Source organism: Motacilla alba, chromosome 1A, assembly GCF_015832195.1.
Source record: "Motacilla alba alba isolate MOTALB_02 chromosome 1A, Motacilla_alba_V1.0_pri, whole genome shotgun sequence".
Lineage (NCBI taxonomy): Eukaryota > Metazoa > Chordata > Aves > Passeriformes > Motacillidae > Motacilla > Motacilla alba.
Window position 1 is genome coordinate 25340350 of NC_052031.1, and position 18880 is coordinate 25359229.

Here is an 18880-nt window from a genome sequence, read left to right on the forward strand (position 1 = left end):
GGTGAATTACAGTTCATCACTTTGAAAGGTTCCCACTACAAGACTACAGATATCAGATCTGGCAGTTAGGATCCAATTAACACTTTGGTCAGAATAATCAGATTGCGTGTGTAAGACTTGTATAATTCGTTTATTGCTTCCATGCATCTTCTGTCTGTACGTAAATTTGTTGCTGTTATTTCAAAGCTTGGAATCAGTATTTCACTTGCCTTTAGGTTATATTTCAAGTCCTTTTGCAGTGCAGTGATGAACTCTCCCTGTTCCACCAATTTAGATCACTTGTCCCATAGATATTACGGCTTGAGAAATGGTTTGTTTCTGGTAGTTTTGTTTTGTATTCTTACCATGTCATTATATGTCTAGAAAAAAAATTGCTAGCAATTTTTACTAAGCACATTTTATTTAGTGTAACAGAGACAGTTTTCTCCAACATGATCACTGTGTATCTCACAGAACACCCAGATAACTGTAAATGACATATGCATTGACATTTACATGTGTACTGTCATGCAAAACCATTTCTTGCTACACTGAATATAATACTATAACTGAATGAAAAAAAAATTCTGATTTTGTGATATCATTTTCCAAGCCATGGTCAGTGTACATAAAGGTTCTTCAGGATAAACCATATCAGTACAGAGTAATGGATTTCAAATTCTATGTTGTTACCTAGTGCTTTACAGCAAATTGCACTTTCAAGTCTTAGAGGCAGTGAGAATCCTTGGGAAGAAGTGAACTTGCCCAAGGTATCCCACTTTTTCCACAGAGAAGCAGTAATGAACAGACACACAAATGCTGAAAGTTTGAAACACAGAAACCTACAAACAGGACAGGGAAAAAGATCAAAGGCTACTGACACCCCTGTATATTGCTGCTGAAGATAGTCTGCCTTTTTCCCTCTGACTACCCAGCCATATGAACATGTATGAAAGGTAATAGCTTGTTCATCTATACAGCAATATGTAATTCAGCTCTTCATTGGCACATGCATTTCAAATACTACAGGAACAAGAATTAAAACAGAAACTTAAATTTATTTTTCAGTTTAAAAGTATTTCAAAAACAAACATTATGTAATACTTTATGGACTTGAAATGTGAGTAACGGGGTATTAAGTTCTGGGGCAACAATATTTATTTGCCTTAGATCAATGACACCCATGAATTGCTGATGTCTGAAACTATTTGATGGCCAATAATACTTCACGTTTCAGTCCAGTTTCTAATGAGCTACAGTACATATAAAAAATTATCATCACAAGACCTACAGAAAGCCCAAGGACTATATGGCTCACCACTCAAACTAATTTTCCAGCAGTATTGTACTATTTGGAATCAGAAACCCCCAATCCATCTGCCCTGTTTCCCTCCCACAAGACAATGCCAGCAAGTATGCAGGCAGTAGCCAGGCAAACCATAGCCTATAACTTCAACAGTATAAATGAGGAGGAGTGTCTATATACTATTTACACAGTTTGGAGAGAAAGAGAGAAGCTCTTTTAGATGGCAATTAATACTGAATAAATGGAGATGAACTCTGAATTTTGAATTGTTCTGTGCGAGAGCTTTCTCTCCATGAATCACAAGGAACCTCTCCAAGTAGGGATGTTACATTTGGTGATGAGAAGACTTCCTTTCCTTTAGACAGCAGAAAAAAACAAGCAGTGCATGAGCGAACCCCACACAAGTGAAGAGGAAAGAACGACCCAGGTGTAGACACTTGGAGCATTAAAATTATTCTTGAAGTGGAATATCTTGTATGCTTTCAAACCAGGATTATGTGACCTCCTTAGTATATACATCGAATAGTATAAATTAAAATGTATTATTAATCTTACAGTTTGAAAAAATCAATATACTGTCCTAATGATGGGATTTATAGTTGTTGTGTTTCAATTCTCAGTGGACACAAGACAACTTTAGAAAATTTTAGCTAACTATTGACCATAGTGACTTAGGTTTCTACTAGTTTAAAGGAACTCCAATAGCACATTGTATTTTAAAGCAACTTAATTTGATACTCCTGTTTTCCCACAAAATGCATCCAAACAAATTGAAATACTCCTTCCCCACATGGCCAAATCAAACTCCATCCCAAGAAACTCAATCACCGCCTCCTTAAAATTTTCTGCATTTGCATTTTGTTTGTGATGTAAAATGCGTGCAGGCTGAAGGTTCCCATCTGCATTTCCAGATCTTCACAAAGTGCATAATTGTTGTGATCCCCTCTAAGAGTTTCTGCTTTAAGAGGAAGTAGAGACTAGCCAAGAGAAATATCTTTCCCAGCTCACAAGAACAACCCTTGTGCCATTTCCCACCTTAAAGCTCAAGAGTGTGAAACTTGTAAATACAAAATGGTGGAAACTCCACTGTCCCCCCCAAAAAAAGTCTTCAAATAGTAAACACAAACCCAGATACAATCAGAAAAGAATTCAGCTCAACTACATCTTGAATACTTGAAATATTGAATTAAAATGTGTTCCTCTCTTTTCACCAACCAGCCAGGAAAATAAATGAAACATTATACCTTGTGCAAAAACAGGAGAATGAATCAGGGTCTATTTTGGAATTATGGAGATTGCTATTATTAGAACACGCGTGACCAGCATCTATGCAGTATGATTTTCAAAGCTACAGAATCCCCAAGCCACAGTCTGACTAAGGGACATATGTATAATTGCCAGACCTTCACATCTATCAATCTTGATGCTTTTCTGTGCACTGAGGCACTCTTATGCCTTAGTTTTCTGCATCTTTTCCCTGAGCTTAAAGTTATGGAAAAGGCAGTGCAATTTTCCCTTGCACAATTCTTAGAAAACCTGTCTCCCCATCAAAAGCAGGAGCCAGGGCTTTTCCAGCTGCTTCTGTATGCCCATGCAGAATCAGTCTGTGCTGCTGTATGTCTAAATGTGCACATAAGCATGCTCTGTGACTAATCTTGGGATCACTTAGATGTTAAGAAAATATTTCTTCAAAATGGACATTTGAAAACATATTTTTTCCTAGTCTAAAGATTCACTCCTTGTCCTCCCCATTCCCCTCACTCCTCCCTGCCCCCCATTTCTCAAACAACAACATGCAGCTATTACCACCAGCAAAATAAAGATAACTTTACGTGGGTGTAAATGACAGAAAAAACTCCATCTCCAGCTGACATAAACATACTCTAGGCTTAAACTCTGGCCAGCACGTGGATTACAGAACTACTCTCTATTGCAACCCTTGCACGTAAGATGTAAAAACCCCACTTTAGGACTGTTTCAGATAGAAAGGTAAGACTACCCAGATCACAATGATTTGGGTATCACTGCCACCTTGCCCGGGACACACACAACATAGCCAAGATTTCCATTCCAAATCCTGTCCTTTCTCCTTTGAGTCATGGCAGCCACAGCAAACACCCATGCCGCAGGTGAATAGCCAAGCATATCAGTAGCATATCCTATGTATATTATTTAGACAGAGATAAAAGAATCATTTTTTGATCTTAGCCAAAGTAGCCTGTAATAGGACAGTTCTCCATGTACCCTGTCAAGGCTGACAAGTACTCTGTAGCTTTATGTACATTTATCAGGAGTGCATGGGTATTAACTGGTGTTAGTTGCTCCTACCACAGGGTAAAATGGATGGATCTCAGTCAAATTTAGGCAATAAAAACTATCATTTGGCCAAAGAGCAGCTGACGTGTGGACAGTTATCAGGCTTTCAAGAAGTGTTGAGATTAATCCAATGCACCTATTTCCCTGTCTGGTAGTTGAGTAAAATCCCTTATCTGTTCACTTTAGGCTCTTTTGATCAGTTTGTGACAAAAAGGGGGCCATACCAACAATCATGAAATGCAGGTCTGTAGCCCATCTATCTGCCTCTTGGAGCAGCTGAAGCAAGCTGCTTTCAAGCTCTTCACTACAAGAAAATTAATTTTGTGTGCAGTAAGACAATGAATGGGTAAAGCTGGATGTAAAGAGAATAAGGAGATGATGCAGTCACCGACTCATTTCTAACCATTCCTATTAGTGCTCCCCACTGAACAGCCACAGATTAAAACAGCAGAAGAAAACAGAAACAGTGACCAACACTTTCAAGAGATGCCAGAACTAGGGCAAGAAATCACTCATCAGGCCAGGGAACTGCTGTGTACTTTTTCACATTTACGTGAACCTTTCAATATGTGACCTTTCTATAGCAATTTGAAAAGAGACTTTCATTATTAAAACTTTTAAAAGAGGTCAGTGCAGTTTAGAGTAATTGGTCAATACTTATCGTTTATGTGTCTTTTAGGTGTTTAATGCAAAGGTGTGTTTTAACATTCTAGCCAAATAGAAACCACTACAGCATTTCATGGTCTTGTGATATGTTATATGAATAAGAGGGTTTCAATTTCTTCTGTTCTGTAGAAAGTGCAGCCATATACATACATGAGTAGAAATTTCTGATCTTGTTTTTCTATCTGTCTTGCTGTTTGGTCCCATGAACACACCTATTTGTATATCAAATGCAGTGCTTCAGGACTGTGGTCACATCTGCCCTGGTGTACAGTGACATGGTTATTAGCATAAATACTTTTTCAGTATTAGCATGAATACTTTCAGCCAAACAGACAAATTCATCATGGCAAAAGCCCCCCCTCTTTGTCTCTTATTAGATACCTGAGCCTGACAGGGAACTCATTAGAATATTAACATTACTAATTTCCTATTATCTTACATACCAGGGTTTGTACAATAATAACATTTTAACCATCTTACTGATATGTCTGCTTGCCCTGAGCATCTTCTAGAGGCAACAGAAGACAATGTACAAATCCATTGACTAGTCCCATCCTTGTAAAACCAGCATTGTCCTCATCTGTCTCTGTTTTCTACTGCAGACATAGGCTGGACTTTGCTTCTCACAAGACTACCTAAAATTAAATGCCCTAGGTTAGGCAAGATGAATTTGGACTTTTTGAAAGTTCATTTGAAAAGCCACAGGGCTCTGGGACGAAAAAGCTGCAGAAAAAAACTGCAAATAGACAGGGGTAAATATAGTTTATTATTGGTATTTACCGATATTGCAGACGGGACGTGCCTTGGTTTAGCAGTATCTGTCAAGGAGAGACCTGAAAGCTGTCCATGGTTTCAACAGCTGGTATTGTTTGAATGTTTCTGCTATCCTGGTGCCTCCCACCAGGCATTTAGCCAGTCCCCAGTCCCACTCTCACAACACAGCTCAAAGCAGCAGATGCCTCAATACACTGCTCCCTTCCCCAGAAACACTTCCATCAGCAGTCTTGGGAGATTGCTAACACACAGCATATATTTAAGTACCTTCCATTTACTGAAATGTCACCTCCTTCATTAGACACAGGTGAATGTCTCTGTCCTTTCACTGACTTTCTATGCCACCTGCCAGTGTTTTGGGATTTTTTCAAGACTATGGAAATACTGTATTTGGTTTTTTTCAATTTGTTTGTAGTCTACAGGTTTAGTACCAAAATAGGAAGTGCTACCTAGGGATGAAGTAAATTTAAAGTTTTCTTCAGAAATTACAGTGTTCTCTTCCTGCAGTGATAAGATATCTTTAAACTGAAAGATGACCATTTTTGATATAGGAAGAAACTCTTAAATGTGAGGTGGTGAGGCACAGAAACAGGTTGTCTAGAGAGGTTGTACATGCCCCAGCCTTGGAAGTGGTTAAAGGTAAGACTGAATGGGGCTTTGAGCAACCTGGTCTCGTGCAAGGCGTCCCTGCCCATGGCAGGGGGTTGGAACCAGCCAATCTTTAAAATCCCTTCAAACTCAAATCATTCTGTGCTTTGCCACTGCTTAGGCATGCACTGAAATGGACAATACAGCTGAAATCCTCCAAACTTGTTACCTTGAGAGTGCATCACCCATGGAAAGGCAGTATGTTTCCCAAAGCACAAATATTACAGATAATAAAGCTGTGTTTGTTTGCTTTGATAATTACAGATAAACAATCTGTCTCTAAGGGGAGCCACATCCAGCACTGGTAAAGTATCTGATATTCATGAGTCAACTTAATGGGATACACAGCTGGCTACAGTCACAATGAAATGACTGAAAGAGCAAGAAGGATGGATCTTTAGTGATACACCTGTTTAGAAACAAGTTCCAAGAACAGATTTTTGTTAGCAAAAAAATGGAACTAGACAGACACAATTTCTGTAAAAGATTCACTAAAATAGAACTAGGAAACATTTTTTTTAAAAGTTCAGAACTTCTAATGCAAAAAAAAGCATTAGAAATACTTTCTTTTATCACTTTAATAACAATGTCTGATTTGTCAAAATAACAGTAAAAACTCTATAAATATCTGTTAAGGGATTATTCCAATAGCATGAAAAACTCTAGTGATGAAATGACACAGAATATAGAACTGTCATTGTGCATTTACATATAAAAGGCTGTTTAAAACTGACAGGCACATAAACAGAAAATACATGCTATAAAATTAGTCATTTTTAAGTACAGATCTTTAAATAAAACTGGCAGAGCACCTCCATTTGAGCTAACTCATTCTCAAGGGGAATCATAAAAATGGTACAATGTACTTTCAACATATTTTTTTCAGTCTTGTATACTGATAATAGTTTGATTATTTCACTGTTTGAACATATCTTCATCAACTCACCTTAAACTATTTTTGATATTTCTTAAATAATGCATTTTTGTTAAAGATGCCATTATACATTTACAGAAGTATTATTTATGTTTTCAAAAGGTGATCAGAACTGTGATTTACTAGATCTTGGATGCTGCTTGTAAGAAAAAAACCCATATATAGCACATCCAGGACTACTAAACAAAATGCACATTTTTAAAGTTCTTATGATGCAATATTTATAGGGAACTGAAGAGCTTTAATAGGCCTACAAGGGACGATGTTTTGAATGCACAACTCCTTACAGTCAAAAACAGCAGCAGCGCATTTCAAACCAAGCACTGTATGAAACAACACCCTAAGTTTGAATTAATATAAACCATGTTAAATGATTATTGCTAGAAAAAAATAAAAAAGGAGTTCTGACAAGCAAATAAGTAAAAAAGAAAATATTTTGACACTTCTTTCACTGAAAATGACTTCTTTGAAAATACACAGAAGTCGGGTTTATCGCATTTCATTAAAAGGCTGCAATGGCCAGGGCATGTCCCACCTCCCCTTTTACCAGCAGAGAACCTGGGCAGGGCCTGAAAGCACAGCTGGGAGCTGCACTGAAGGGTCTCACTGATCAGGACTGATGGCCGACCAGCTCCAGAAACTCAGTTTTTTCTCTCAGCCATTCCACAGTGGATCAACGCCGACACCCCGAGCGCAGGGCTGGTGAGGGCCAGCGGCTCCCCGCTGCAGCAGCCTGGCAGCTGCTTCTCCTCCCTGCTTCCAGGCTGCAGGGCAGGAATTCAGCTCCTTACTCCCTGCAACTCGGAGAACAAGCAGAGCCCCAAAATGGAGAAGTGGGTGGAAACACATCTCCCTTTGTTTTGAAATCAATAAGTTGTTTAGTTTTTATTTCTCTTAAATCTTTTCAAAACTTTATTTCATGAAAATGCCCAGGAATTAATAAAGCAGTACTTTCCTAAGCCCTCTGAACACAGTTTCCCTGAAAATTGTAGATTTAGAAGAATTTGTTTTTAATTGTCTCTCTAGACACAAAATCAATTAATCACAAAGCTTTGAGCCTAAGAAAATTCAGTATTACTTACATCATTGTGCTGCAAATTTGAAATAAGTCTAGAACTCTTTGCAACATTTAAGACATAGACTTCTATGTCAAATATTCAAAAATATTTTCTGTATAAAGTTCTATTTACCTCTCACTTTTACTTAGTTTTAAGAGCAACTCAGAGACTATCTTAATGGCATTCAGATATTTATTCTAAGAAAAATAGATGTAGATCTCACTATTTGGATTACTCATACCAAAACTTCACAAACTGATGTTCATTAAATATACATATAGGCATAACTGTTGTAAGCACTGAATAGCAATGTAATTCTAAATAAACCAAAATAAAAGTATTTATTGATTAAAAATTATTATGCAAATTGCTGATCAAAAAGAAACCTTGGCAAGCAACCTACCACATCTTCCTCTTCAAATGTAGAATAAATGGGTTTGTTTCTAATAGATATTTGTCTAAAATATTTAAACAAAATTTAAGCAAGGGGAATTCCACAACACCTCCTATTCCAGCACTTTCTTACTTTGCTTATTTCCCGAAATCATTGGACATTTAACACAAACCTCCTCTGCATCAATTAAAGCAAATTACTATCGGCAGACATGTACATATAGGTATAAAAATATGTAAATTTTTGCAAAGATATAATTAATGATTAAAAAATAATGCCATTTACCAACAAAATATGTATTTTGGAATAAAATGGCTATAACATGCTTTCCATTACTATTTTCTTACTGATTTCTTGCCATATCAATTAAAACTTTATCAGTAATTTTTTTTTATGCTGGACTGTATCTTACAAACATAAGAAAATGTACATTTGTACCCAAACACCTGACCCACCTCTGAAATCATCAGTCATGTAAACTCAGCTACAGCTTTGCCCCCCAGTTTGGCAGTAACAACAGCTGCCCCTAGACCTGACCTCAGGAATGAGGGTTGTTTCTAGAGCTGGGCTCACCAAAACCCAGACATATTCATTTAAATACTGCATGACCCTGAATATTTTCCTTTTGACAAAAGACATTATTACAGTTCATGTCTATACACTGCTTACAGTACTCCTAATTAAAAGATCATGTCTCACCTTCTGCATGATACCAGAGCCTCCACAGCTCTCCAAGTCTGCAAGAAGAGACTCAGACTTGCCTTTAAATTAAAAGTGATAACTGAAAAACATTTTCCATCCAGAAATTCTAGGAGGTTTAAAACTAGTGTTTCATAAAACAAGACTAAAATATAACTAAGGTTTGCAGGTCCTATAGCAAAGTTTTGCTCATGCCCAAATAGGCAGAAGAACAATCCAGTTCTGCACTATAAAACATGAGCATTAGACAATAGCACAAAAAGCAACTTATGCGCTTCACAAGCAATTCTGAAGGGTTAAAAATATTGCTTATGAACAATTAAGCTTTTTTTTTTTACTTAAAATAATTTTTTTCCAATATGTTTTTGCAAGAATATTAGTGAAGGAAATTCCAAAGCAAAAGTTTTTCTTTGAGATGACCCTGACCCTGACATTATGCAATCTTGAAAAACTAGTATTAACAATGTTGTTTTGAAAATGTAACAATGTTTCAACTTCTTCAAAATCATATTTTTGACCCAAAATTACTGTAACAAATTTCAGAGCATTTTAGTACTGAAAAGTCACAATAAAAATGTTTTAAATTGAATACTTAATGAATCTCTAATGAAATGTTCAATGCTGGATCAATTTTATTACTACTGATACACTAAAATTGTGAACGATTTCACAATTTTCACTAAACTTTTGCTTCTTTCAGTGGAGTAGTTACTATTCCTAACCATGGCAAACCCAACTGAGGACAAAAAAAATATAATTTTATCAATCTGGTAAAAAAAACCTCAAGCTTATGTTCTCGGAAGAGTTTTCTAAATTATGGGTATTCAGACTCTGTTAAAAGTCATAGCAATGGCTAGCAAAAAATATTGAAAGAGAGGAAAAGTAGAAATATGAATGGTTGAATCAATTAAAAGATCAGTTAAGGATTATTAAGTTGGAATTTTTTTTCTCTACAAACTTTGTGAACTCTGTATAAATATCAAATAGTGGCAACAAACACAAAGAAATTAGAGCAGGATTTACACATGGAAGGAGAACACAGACTGGTAATAGAAAAGAGGACACGCTGTTGGCATCTTGTTTATAGAGTTGCTGAAGAGGTTTAAGCTGACTATTTACCTTTACTTTGGGAAGTGCAAAGCTTTAGGGCCTGCTTAAAAAAAAGTATATATACACATCTATCTGTCTCTCTATCTGTTTGTGGTCAGTAGTGATGATCAAGACATTACTGGGAGTTTCTCAACCGCAAACTCATTAAGTGGCAAAAGCCAGGATCTTGCTATATTATTATGCCCAATGTAAGATGCCCTAAAGCAATTCCTTAAATGAATGAGTTTTGAAGAAAACCACATTGTCAATTGTTGCATTATGTCAAGTAAAATCTTCCAATTTAGGATGCAAAGACACTAAGAAATGAACATTTCTCAGTTATTTCTCACTTCCCTGTTACTTTTTAGGTAACAGCACAAAGAGTTGGTTCTGGAAATGAATCTGGTGGGAGCAGTGAGTGCACAGATTTTGAAAAAAACCATCTGCACAACCCTCAACTCACTCCAACCATCTGGACTTTGGTGCCCATGGAACATAAAAAGAAAGGAAATTTCAGGCTGAATAAAATCTATATTTGCAGTAACATATACTGTGGGAATGGATTTAGTTCTTTGGTGTCTAACATTTCTTTGCCTTTTATACATGGAGGATGTAAAGACAATTATGAAGAACCATTAGAATAATGTAACAAAATATTTATGACTGCAACAGTGTGGGTACCTGTGTTACTTCAGTATCTCTACAAAATCCTCAGGTTTTTACTATGGAGCACAAATGCCTCTTGTGCTAGGGTAGACTTGTGGAAGCATGACAATGTAACATAGAAAAGAAAACTGAAATTCCTAGAAGTTAGTATCACATATGAAGTATATAATGTTATATCTATTGGCCAAAATCCTAGAAGTTAGTATCACATATGAAGTACATAATGTTATATCTATTGGCCAAAAGGATTAGCAGGCTGGATTTGAGAGCATCTGGCTTTTTGGTATCTTAAACCATTTTATAGCAAGCTTCTACAACATAATTTTCACAAAATACTTTTTACTGTATTTTAAAGTCCTCACATAACATACTAAAGTGTTATATGATGAGCTATATCTAAGCCCCAATATGGCAATTAAACATATTTATATATCCATGCATATTTTATATACTATTTATATATACACCAAATGCTAAACATGCTACATATTGTAGTTAAAAACCCCAAAAGTTTGAAATATATACACACATTCTTTTATCTGTATCCCCTGTTCACAGACAACTGGAAGAGCTACATAAATAATAAGAATAGGAAATAAACCACACTCTAACTATCTATTATGAAAGAAATACAGTTTTAACAAGATCTATGGAATTACATTATCATTCTATTAATTCAATAATCTTGATGTTGTTACAAGATGGAGACAGTTATCAAAGCAGGGGATCATTCTTGTGCATAAGGATCACATCACTTAATGGGACAGAGGTGTCACATAAACCACAGTGTCAAAAAGATAACAAGTACAGGGCTGAGCCAGGAGTGGCAATGAATGTATGTTGGCATACATGGCTCCAAAAAAATAACTGGTATTTGATAAGCATGTAGATAAGGCTGAGTTTTAAACTGCTGTCATTAGAGCGCTGATTTTGTGAAATGCCTCAGAAGTTGAGTTTTTATTTCATATGCAAACACATTTAAAATCTATACATACTTCCCGTTGACAGTGATTGCAAAGCGCTTTCATTAACTCAGCTTTGCAATGACAAATGTAAGAACACCTTCTCTTCTTTTGAAATTAAATTAATATTTATGGTAATTATTATAAAACAACTTTACCTTTGAGGACATTGGTCCTCAGGGTTTGCACTGATTTCTACTACACTGTTTCCTCAGAGAAACCTTAGGAGTTATTCTTCATGATTTGGTATATTCCTCCTTAGAACTGGTAGCCAAGCCAACATTTTTTACACCTTTTTTCATTCATACAGTTTTAGTCAAAAAGAATAGATTCTAGGCATGATATTTCTTTTACTACATTTCTGTGTGCAGATGATGGCAGTGCCCACTCCCACCTACATGGCACGTTAACGTTTGAGTCAATTCAAGAATTCAAGATAATAAACTGGTTTCAGTACAAGTACTTCTACTCTTACAGCTTCCAGGCTCTGTTATATATATTATCTGGTCTCACAGTTATTCCAGAGGTATTACCATAACCACATATTTGCTAGAACATTGGAATGCTAATGACTTTTTAAGCTGACTACAGGTCTGGAGGTAAAAAACCAAGACAGCCCAGTATCAATCTCTGAATGTCATGTTTGTAAGATGGATGGATGGAGGCAGTTCCACTTCTGCTGGCTTTAGCCTTGACTGCTCCATAGGGGTGGCCCTTCATTTCCTGCTTGTGAACAGAAACACCCTATGAAACCACATGAAGGGAACAGGCTGCATTTGAACAATCATGTGCTCAGCGAGCATAGCCAGGTCATTAAGAAGGTACTACTGTAGCTACAGAGCTACAATGCAACTATTTACATGTAAATAAAACCTTGCAACTTTAGATATGATGTTACATACATGTAGAAAATGAATAGAAATTAATTAGGTATATGAATAAACAGAAAATGGAGGGGTGGCACAGTGATTTAACAGAGCACTAGTTTATTCAGAAATGGTGAATTCAGACAAAGGCGAATTCAACTCAGGACTAAATACTAAAGAGTATCTAGGTCCAGCTATCTTTTGTAAGTTGCTACCAAATGCCAGCTTCTTCAGGCTATCAGCATACAGGACAGGACTTCCTGAATGAATAACTCTATTTCTATTTTCTTCTGTTTGTCTCCCCATTACAACAGTATGATGACTATTCAAATAAAAAAATTACTTCAGTATGTTGTGTTCTTCAGAAACCAATAGTGGGAAGATGCCCTTAATTCCTTAATTTATATTTCTGGAAGTTGTTACAGAGGCAGTATGTATAATGTGTAGCCTTTCCCAGCTCCAGCTCCAGATTTATGCAACAGTTAGTGAATGCAGAGCTAAGTTTGGAAATGGATTACCACAATCTGACGTGAAGCAGAACTGAAATGATAAAGCTGATTGAAGAAGGCAAACCTTTACTTAAAAAAAATATTCTCTGAATTCTCCTAGGTTTCATTCTTTGCATTAACTAAAACAAGATTATATGGCCAAAATCTTTTTGTACCGCTTCACTTTTTGCAGATTAATCCTGGCTGATAATGAAAACGACCATCAAGCTAGCTGCAGGTAAAATAAAGTTTGCATGGCCATCATACTGGCATTTCAAAAGCACAGGATGAGTCTCATACTGTGACATTTAAAAGGCAAGAAATCCCACTTAGATGCTTTACTTGTACTTTGTGTCAATCATGCTACTTGGCACAGAGCAGAAGTGTTGTCAGGAATACTGTCTACATTCTGAGTGAAAAACAAAACTCCAAAAGTGCATGTGAGGGAGAGAAACTATAGAAATGAGGAAAAAATTCACTTACATTTATCCAAGATGGCTGTCGCTATTACTGTTGAAACTCTGCTATGGGCTGAGGTCACAAGACCCTGTAAGCTAAAATAGAGAAGCTTCAGCTGAGGGTAACTGAAGCTGCAGCACATTAAAATACATTTTAAGGTTATTGGTAATGACTGGAGTTTTAATTTCTTGTTTTTCCCAAGGCCCAAAAAGTGTGTTCTACTTTTTTTATAATTTTTCAAGCCTAGAGGGAAGAGATTTTCTGTATCATTCTCTATCTCAGTGTAAGCCTGTATGTATGTTATATACCATACATGATATGAAAAGTATGATGGCTTCATTGGTGTGAGTTTGGAGTTGCCACATAATTCACAAATGGAGAAAACACACACAATGTATGCAGATTCTCCCAAACAAAACTAGAACGGAACTTTTATACAAAACCACATCATTATGTATATAGGAAATGTGAATTATATATAAAAGAGCTAGCTTTAAAATCTTCAAAAAGGTATTACAATGCACCACAGAGCTCTTTTTTCCTTCTATAAAGGTAATTTTTAAAATTATGTACCTTTGAGGAAGTTTGCTAAGTTTTATAACTTAGAAATACCAAAATAACTTTAAAATATTTTTGTATGCATATAAATACTGTAGTCTGAAAATCTACTGCATCTTAACTTTGCAGGACTTAAATCATGTGTGTGATCTACTGGGCAGCTAGAACCTACTCTTAATCCATGATATAAAATTAATATATATATATATATAATATATATATAATATTTTAATAAAAACCATACTCTTGGCTTCAGTAAGGGGCAAGACACTGAATTTGAGACTAATTTTGGATCAGACATTCTTTCTTCTGGCCCACAAATCACAATGCATTTGAAAAAATTTATATGCAAAATTCAAAAATAAAAAACAAAAGAGAGAATAATATTACTGGTAGTGTTAACAGCAGAGATTTGTAGTAATAGAGGGAAAGAGACTAGTAAAGTTCAGTTGAGAAGGGTGCATGATTAACAACCCGGCAGTTTGTTATCTGTACTAAGATTGCACATGATAGCTGACTATGTAAATATACCCTTTTGGACGTTCACATATAAAAAGACGTGCAATGTGGAAAAACAAATTTCTAGAGTGTGCCTCACAGGCTTTTTTATAACTGAAGTCAACAAAAGGAATTCCAAGAACACAAGGAATGTAATGAATCTAAACTACACAAATCGTGAAACAGTCAAATAATAACAGAAGCACATCTATTGTACATATTTGATTTATGTTAAAGAGTGACCAGTTGCCAAGAAATACAGCCAAGAGTGGAATCTCTGTGCTTTCTGAGCAAACTTAAAGGAAAGAAACTCCCATCACAAAATACAGATGTTTACTGCATTTCTTGTGCAACCATAATGTGACTTATAGTAGATGAGATTGTATAACAGATGAGAACTAAGGAACTACCAAGATACTACAATATTTCAATGTATTCAAAGAAACAGTGTACGCAGTTGAAGCTAGGAAATCCACTAAAACAGTTACACATTAGAAAAATTGATAAAAAAATTTCACTCTAGAAGTCACCATACTCCTAATAAACAAAGCGGTCAAACTCATAATCTCAAAGATGAGCAAAGAATACAACATGATTCTAAGAGAAACATCCATCGGGAAATAATAGGCAGAATTTTCTAACAAAACAATGGCTGCTGCATTTTATTTTTTTAATAGAAAAAGCCAGCATATTTTGTTTGAATTCCTCCCAAGGAGTGGAAGAAGTGATGGCTAAGGCATTTGGGATAGCACACTAAATACTTTGCCTTTATCAAGCCCATTTCAGTACTTGGATGACTAGTCTGAAGTCCCACGTTGCCCATGTAGAATGAGTATTTCCTACCCTTGATGCTATGGGATAGAAGCCACATCACCTGAGCACAATATCTCAGCTAGAACTATCAACTGATGATAAACACTAGGGGGAAAAAAAAGGCAAACTGAAAGAGAATTAATAATTCTTTATAATTCTCTCCTGAGCAGGGAGGCTGCCACAACAGAATTTAGACAATCCTGGGTATGTTTGACTATGTAGAATGTGGTCTAAAATGCCTAGTTTGAATAGGTAAAACTCAATTGACAATAATTCCAGCTCACTGCATAGGCAGTAATTTATTTAGAAGAAATTAAAGAAAAAGAAAAATAGAAGTGGTAATGGGTGTTATCGCTCTACCAAATGCAAAAAGCCTGCACTACAATCTAAATCTGAAATAGTCATCTGAAGTAATCAAAGGAGAAAAATAGGCATTTCTGTAGCACAATTCATTAAATCCTAATTAGATGTCTAAATCAGATTGCATAATTTGTCTCTTAAAGCTGTGTTGACTATGTGTTGACAACAACGTGTTGACTAAAAGTGCCTTGACTATGAATGGTGACAAAAAGGCCCTTGAGCCTGGACTATTAAGGTGAAAGGCAGAGACAAGGTGTAACCTTCTATTGTCTGGTGCAATAAAGCCCTCTTCCAAGAGACCAATTATCTAACATTGACTTCTCCTTAGTATGCACCTGAAGTAGTCATTTGTATTTATGTTAAGTAGATGTAAAACCAGACTACTCTGTATTGACTTCACACATTCAGACAGCATCACAGAGATGCAATGCCTTAAAACTATTTCCAGGCAAACAGCAAAAGTAAAACTGCCAGACACTTCAGTTTTTCTTCAGATATGGGAGGATAACTAATGAAGAACACTGCTGAAATCCTCCATCATTTTGTTCTATCACCAGATGTATGGGCATACCTATACCACTCTATAGCCTCTGTAAACAAACCCATCAACCAAGCAATCCTCAAATTCCCTTCTTTCACTTCAGTTTTGAAGAAAATAATCTCTGGTAAATAAAACTATTGAAAATATTACAATCTATACATGTGTGCACACACAGAGAGAAATCAGCCAGAGAATCTTAGGTATCAACATTCTTATTAAAAAAACTAATGAAAAAGATCAGCATGATGTTTCAGGAAGCCAGAAAGCAGGTTGACTATGATGGCAATAGCTATTTAAGCAAAACTTTGGTTTGAAAGAAGTTCCACGAATTAAAAAATTACGCAAAATCAGATGTAGGTGAAATTTAAAATAGCAAGTAGTAAAGTACATGTTTTTACTGTGAAATAGCTTACTATAAAATTTCCCAATTTTATATACCCTTCAACTTTATGGAGCTCATTAGATTAGATGTGACAGTAGCCTAGGCCTCTTTATATATACGTATGACAAACTTGGGCAGCCAGCAAAAGAACAATCATGATTTTGATAATCAATTTCAGAACTGAATTGAATTTCCAGAAATTATTTGAATGAAAATTAGCTCCCAGATAGATGGGGCTTGGTACATTTGGTTTAAATTAATCAGGTGGATAAAAACAAAATAACTGAAAAAATAAACCGTATTATTTTGTAAATATTTACAGATTAATTCATATTTATCAACTAGGAAAATTAATCAGAAAGCAGACTGACAGCACCTCATACAACTCAGTGATCACCATAAAACCAGACAATGTATCAGATTTCATCAGAATAGAGGTCATGTTTTAAATGAAGGTAGGATTTGTAATGCATTATTCATCCATCTGAAAATATTACAAGGTGGGATACCTTTTTTATAGTTTATTACCATAGCATATTACAAAATGCATTTGTAAAATAAATGTTTAACTGATGAGTCTATGACAAGTCGTTAGAAAGCATATTATAAGATGCAAATATTGTTAAAATACGTGTGCATGTATAATGCATGAGTTACAGTCATCAGGCATGGTAAAAATTGTCATAAAATTTAACAAATGATAGTACGATATTTATAAATGGCATCTAAACATAAAGTGTGCACAGAGAGTAAATGGTACTAAAATTAATTCTTGAATGAAGGCTCTTTTTTTCTCATCTCTTTTTACTCAGAACAAATCAAGGTAGGTGATTTTTTTTCTTTGGATACTAGTAAGCAATGTCTGAAATCATTTCTTCTTGCTAAGTTTCCAAGGCAGACAGAAACTTCTGCCTTCAGAAGATTTGCAGGATAAAACTGTGAACAGATCTCCATTAGCTCAGCACTGATTAACCTTAACATCTTCAATTTTTTTCCTATGGAGAATTAAAATGCACTGAATAAATCTGAATTATTACTTTTACAGAAAAAAGTTTGGAGGAGGCAAATTGTTGTAACTCTATATTGTAATTCTCTACTCATCAGAAAAAAACTTCAACAGAGCAGGGAAGAAAACCTTACCTTTCAAATTTTGATAATTTCATTAGTGATACTTAAGATTTATATAAGCCTTCTATATTCTATTATAGTTTTTTATAATTCAATACTGTACAGCAAAACATCTATCAGAGAAAAGGTTTTTTATGGGTTTTGGTATATCTGTAGAATATAAACAAACTTCTTCCTCAGGATATTTACTAGCTGATTACAGAAACAAAATTTGTCTTCTTGAAAGAGAAGTTTGGGTATCTTCCATCTCTAAGAGTCAAACTACACGGCAAACAAGATCCTGAAAATAATGCCCTTACTCCCAAGATCATCAGGTAATGGTCTAGGAAAATAGGAGAACAGATTGAATAAGAGGAGGAGAGAGAGACAAGGTAACTAGAGGGAGATACCAGTCACATCCTGCAAGCTTTTGTGCAGAGATTTACTGGTACATGAAATAACTCATAATTATGATACAGAATTTTAAAAGATTTCACTGTAACTAGATAATGTTATAAATCTCATTTAAATCTGCCAGGTTTCAGCTGCTGAAGAAGTGGATCTGCAGCTTCTGAAACACAGTCAAGGAGTATTAGCTGGATCTGAGAAGTCTGATTCTGTGATACGAATGTTGACATTGTTCTCTCTTAATTTTCTTCGAAGTTTAACAAAATTGAAAGCCTGGAAATAAGACCTAAATACATTCAAGATAGAAACAAAGCACTAATTTTGACAGAACAAGCAAGGAGAAACCCCAAACTGCATGTTTTAAAACATAAACTTATTAATCCATAGATTAAACATCTATTTCGAGCTTTTGAATACAAAGGGTTCTTAAGCCTATCACTGCTGGGAGAATGTAAAATCAAATTATCACAAGTTTTTTTATTGAGTCCTATAACCTTACTCTGCCCACCCTTTACAACACACCTGGAGTGGGCATGACGAACACAGGCTATTAGGACCTGGCTCAGTATCACCCATGGTCATACTCCTCTGGATATAAACAATGTACTTAGAGGCCTGAATTTTGAGCTGATACAAAGACAGCCAAAGACAGACCACATTTCAGCCAGAGGACATGGTGCATGCATTACCAGCTGCAGCTCTACTGAGTTTACTCAAGATCTATCTTACGAGGAAGCGCAAGTGATGACACACATCTGTGCAACATGTCTAAGAAACACTTTTCCCTTCTCATCTGTGGAGCTGTGAAACACTTTCAGTTGAACGTGATTTCTTTTCCACACCGAAAGCCTCAGTGAAAGCACTGAAGTAAGGCCCCGGCTGCAGAGCACTCACTGCAGTGCTGCCATC

At 35.8% G+C, this 18880-nt stretch overlaps 1 protein-coding gene across 24 annotated transcripts in view; it reads right to left on the bottom strand.

The window, feature by feature from the left end:
• FOXP2 (forkhead box P2) overlaps positions 1-18880 on the bottom strand; it is a 405492-nt gene that overhangs the window by 71104 nt on the left and 315508 nt on the right. The window contains exon 3 of one of the 24 annotated variants that reach the window (XM_038153688.1): positions 13329-13399. The exons of the other annotated variants lie outside the window; for them this stretch is intronic. The gene's annotated coding sequence lies outside the window, so the exon portion shown is untranslated. The remainder of the gene's footprint in view (positions 1-13328; positions 13400-18880) is intronic. 24 annotated transcript variants of the gene reach the window in all.